Genomic DNA, 5,417 nt, shown 5'->3' on the forward strand with positions numbered 1-5,417 from the left:
GCTCTTAACTCAATTTTATTAAACAAGCAACTTTATGAATGTCAAACTGCCGGTTGACAATAAATGTATAAGTGATCATCTTATATCGATGCATCTTAATAGATCACATGACAGGTGAACGGGCCAGTATTCACCTTTTATGCTTTTTATACTTTGAGGGATCAAATCCCAATATTAGTTGGTCCAACTAACTTATCATGAGAACAAGCAACATTAAAAGTTCATGAAGAATTTTCTAGTTCTTCAATATATGTTTAATACTCACTATGCACATCTTTGGGATGTCACAATCGTTTATGTCAATTTATGAACTTTTATACTAGTAAACTTCAAATTTACCATGACATGTACCTTTTACTTTAGTAAATTTTAGATTTACTATTACATGAATAAATTTCAGATTTACTACTTTACAAGAAGATTACAAAATTACTCTTCTCAGTTATTCTGTCTCTTTCGAAGGTGAGTTGTGATACCATTACAATCAAGTGCATATTTGCATTAATAGGCTTCTTATTCCCAAAGAATGGAATATAATCGTGCCTTAAGTCTATCAAATTTCGATAGATTATAAACTCTTTCATGATCTTGCTACTTCAGGTGCACATCGAGGCATACATATCTTTCAAAGTATATCATATATTGCTACAACATTCACTTCAAGATGGAGCAATTTATACTTTCAGACTTATCATATATTGCTACCGCATTCACTTCTTGGAATAGAGCATATTCAATGGGATAAGTTTCATGACTTTTGACCATATCTCCATTATTTTGCCTTAGCCATCATAATATCATCAATATGATGCATTGAGATTCAAACTCAATGTCTTATCCATATATAGGCGTCTTAGGCATAAATTAAGTTATAACAATAACAAGCCTATAAAAATATCACCACTTACCTTAACTTCCGATCCTATGTAGCAATGTGTTTAATAGCCTTTGATTGTTAGTCCAAAACCCTTGTCATAATAAACGACATGAGTAATTACTCTATAACCATAAAAAATGAAGTTTTCATTAGTTAATTTCCAGTAATACAAGTAGTATATCTAAGTTCCAAATATAGGAGTCATTAAAATAATACCATAACTTTAATTATGACACAGCGAAATATTATTAAGTAAATACTTATCTTCCACTCTCCAACTTCAACAATTGCACTTGAAATAGAAAATCAAATATATGGAAGAGTCTCGTGCAACTTTACCAATCTCATACGAAAAACAAAAATAAATTCAAGATAGTAGAGTCTCGTGCTGATAACATATTATGACATATAAAATAGAAAAGAACAAGAGTAGAGAGAGAAGAGAGAGTAATTGTTATTTCTCTTGAGGAATTCTCTTTTTGTCCTTGAGGATGATTTACAATGAATAAACCCCCTCTATTTATAGGGGAAATTACTCCTAGTTTCTTTGTAAAAGATAGATACTTCAAATCCTGATAGATATCAACTTGATCTTGACAGATCTTATCTATATTCTTGATAGACATTCACTATAATGTAAATACATTTAAGTGAGTTATTTATTTTGTTTTAACATAACTCACAAAAAAATGAGTTATATGCATGACTCACTTTTTTTGTGAGTTATATGTTAAACATAAATAGAAGATCCAAAAAGATATTATGTTTAACATATAACTCACAAAAAAGTGAGTTATGTACATAACTTACTTTTTTTGTGAGTTATATTAAAACAAAATGAATAACTCACATTTTTTGTGAGTTATGAACTTCTCAAAAAGTTAACGTTGTTTTACTATTGTGCCGTTTAAAAAAAGTGCATAACTCACAAAAATGTGAGTTAAGAATATTTATGTACCATTTTAAATATATGACATATTTTGATATTTTTTTTAAAAAAGATGGCCTATATTGATTCTGGACTCACTTTAATGTAAGGGTGAATTGATCATTTTGCTTCTTATGATGAAGCAGACATGTTGACCCCAAGCAGGTCATTTCATGCCGCTTCTATTTAAGGAGAATATATATATTATATTTTATTATTATTAACAGATCCCTTATAAACTCCTCAGTCCTAGCAAATTAAAAGTGATTTTATTAATATACTCCCAATTAAATACATCAAAAAAGAAAGATTAATCAATAATCTTGGCAATTTGAACAAGAGTATAATATGAAGATTTTGATTAAACTATTTTTGTGGTATTAATCATACACTTATTTAGGAATAAAAATACAACTTAGAAGGAGCATGTAAAAAGAAATGGAGGGAGTAGATTACATCGGTAATATAATTTGGTGTTAACAGTGAATTATGTGTACATTTTCAGTGTGTTTAAGAATAATTAGCATCACCTAGCAACCTCTCATGCTAGGCAAAGAATGTTTAAGTACCCTACAAAAATAAAAGAAAAGAGAAAGAGAAAATAAGAAATTGGTTGAATGATCAGAAGAAACAATTACATAGATAATTTACAAGTGACATAACTTTTGCATCCTTTTTTAAATAGCAAAATTTATATCACTTTTAGAATGCATTTATTAATAATAAATATTTATACGTAGTTTCCGAAAATTAGAGATTCATATTATACATTTTTATATAATGGAAGTTCTCTCTCATGTATTAAAAAATAAATATGATTTCCTTATTCGTGTCTATTTTCCTTTACCCTTCTGTCATTCCTTTCTCCTTTTGTATATATATATGTGCATTACATTTACATTATAGTGTGTGTTTCTATTTGCACGCATTATATTTTATTTACATACAATTTAAAAATACTATGTATATTTTTATTTACATACAATTTATATTATAAATACATTATATTTTTTAGATCTCACATATTTGAACATATTATGGCCCCGTTTGGCCATGAAAACATAATTTTTTCGTAGTTGGAAATAGAACTGGAATTGAAGTTGTAGTTGGAGTTGTATTTGACCATGAATATAAATTAAAGTTGTTTTTGAAATTTTCTGAGAGAAGTAGGAGTTAAAACAAGTTTTTCTTGTTTTTACCTTTTTAAATGCAATTTCAAATTGTATTTTGAATTTTCAAGGCCAAACACTGTTGTTTTCACCTTTTTCACTAAAGTGAAATAATTTTTCGAAAAAAAAGTGAAAAAATACTCATGGCCAAACGGCTGCTATATATGCCTTTTTGGAGATCTCACATGTTTATAAAAATAAAATATGAAGTTTTGTATATTAATATATTTTATCGAATTCCTGTAGTGTATATGTTCATATTCCAATATGTGTAGTATATTTGTACATTACACATGTATACTTGCTTGAGGTATATACTGATGACTCAATGGTGACTCAAGTGTGAAGTGTTGCGTCCGAACACACACGCTAGTATACGCGGTCATACAAGAATAAAGTGGTTCTTGCGAGTCGGATATCGAACCCACAGAGATTGATGACTTAGCAAATACTCCAATTTAAGTGATACTATAAAATTAAACAAGTGCCATTTGTAATCCAAGAAAGTGTTAGAGTTCTGTGATTCGAACCATAACAATGAAACTAGAACGAAATTAAAAGTATTGTAAACAATATCGAGGAGGATCCCAGGGTCAAGGCATTATTTACAATCATGTATAACAATAATTTATTGTAGTCTAAGTTATTTATTTTGGTGGTTGATTCACGAGGCTAATAATACGATCATGGTCTTCCAAGCCTCTAATCGTTTTCCTAAACTAGCGTCACAACGACATCGTTGAGCGGGAAAGTGAAGATCTAATTCAAGTGCATTTATATATGTTCTGGTAAATCGAACGAGGAGTTCTAGGGGTGCATTTGTTTTTTTAAGATTAAGACGTCTGAATCTGAATGTATATCTGAATGATTAAGATGTTGTTTCTAGATCTGAATACTGAATGATTGAGACTGTTTGTTTTTTAACATTAGAATGTACCTAATATATTTATTCGTAATAAATATGCAACTCAAATTTAAAAAGTAATAAAATATTATATTATATGAAATTAAATATTAGATAAAGTATTAACTTAACCATCCCGGATTATTATTTAAGTGATTATTAAAATATTTAAAGATAAATATATTATGTTAAATATAATTATTAAATTATTAAATTATTAAAAAAATATATCAATTAAAAATTATTGTGTCCAAATAAATATTTGACATAATAATACAACGAAAACACTCATACACATTAAAGAACGATACAAAATATAAGCAAATATAATCAAGATCACAATTTTTTAACATAACAAAAAACCCCAAAAAGCTCAAAAAGAAAGCACAATAGTAAGTAATCAAGAATTTATTAAGAGACAAAAATAAAACACACCCACAAAAAAATAAAAATAAAAATATTATTGAAAGAAAAAGAAAGAGTAAAGACGGTATTACTTGGCAGAAGAAGAGGATCAAGAAACAACAGGGGAACTTCTTGTCGTTTGTATGAGAATCCATGTATCGGTGTTTCTGTTCAATACATAGACAAATTTTGTAATCAAAACAAAAAATTACAAGTAGAAATTTAGAGTTTTTGAGCAGCAAATAGTGATTATACAAATTGAAAACTAAAGTATTTATAAAAAGTTTTGGTGAATCATACCTTTCAGAGAAGGAAAGACACATAAAGAGGAAGAGAGAGAGAGAGAACGTGAAGAGAGGGAGAGAGAGTAATCTGAAGAGGGAGGGTGAAGATCAACATATATAGAGAGGAAAATAACAAAGTAAGAGAGTTTTGAGGAAATAAATTATTTTAAAAAGAGTCTGAATAGTATTCAGACTCTTTTTCATATCTGACCGATTCAGAGGTTTTCAAATGCATTAAGAGACTTTCAAGAAAACAAACAAATGCACTTAATGGATTGAAGTCTGAACCATTCAGATTTATACCTCCATTAAGTGCAAACAAATGAGGCCTAAGTATATTCTTATCTTGCTAAACAGATTTTCACTTTGTTAATGATAAGAACTCATCCTTCATATTTTTCATGATATCCTAGTGTTTCTCCTTCTAGGCCCCCTCAACAATTAAAGATGTATTTCAATGGTCCCAAATCATTTAAATAGTAATTGCAAGAATACGAGAACAACCACATATGAAAACAACTTTAGACAACTTTACATTAAGCTATACAATCATTTTCATAGCCTGAACCCTGAAATTAGGATTCTTAGCCACTAATGCTAATGGCAAAAGCACAATAGTTTGATGTTTTCATTAAAAGAAAAGACTAAGAATTAAAGAGAAGAAGAAACCTAATGCTGAACCTTTCTGTAAGTTTTTAGCCTCTAAAAAATAACGAACAATGCCCCAAAAACATGTAGAAGAAATATATAGAGTAATAGGAAAAGTAACCCTAATCCTAGTGGGATTCAGACTTGAAACAAATGGAATTCCCATCTGGGCACACCCTAGCACCCAATACCTCTTATAGCA

The 5,417-nt window shown here is 28.9% G+C and overlaps 1 long non-coding RNA gene across 1 annotated transcript; it reads right to left on the minus strand.

Moving 5' to 3' along the window:
- Positions 1-2,237: 2,237 nt before the first annotated feature.
- Positions 2,238-4,697, minus strand: LOC107866334. The gene is made up of 3 exons (XR_001672883.2): positions 4,584-4,697; positions 4,376-4,450; positions 2,238-2,375 (listed from the first exon to the last, which is right to left on the minus strand). It is a non-coding gene; the product is annotated as an uncharacterized LOC107866334 (long non-coding RNA).
- Positions 4,698-5,417: the final 720 nt, after the last annotated feature.

Source organism: Capsicum annuum, chromosome 3, assembly GCF_002878395.1.
Source record: "Capsicum annuum cultivar UCD-10X-F1 chromosome 3, UCD10Xv1.1, whole genome shotgun sequence".
Taxonomy (NCBI): domain Eukaryota; kingdom Viridiplantae; phylum Streptophyta; class Magnoliopsida; order Solanales; family Solanaceae; genus Capsicum; species Capsicum annuum.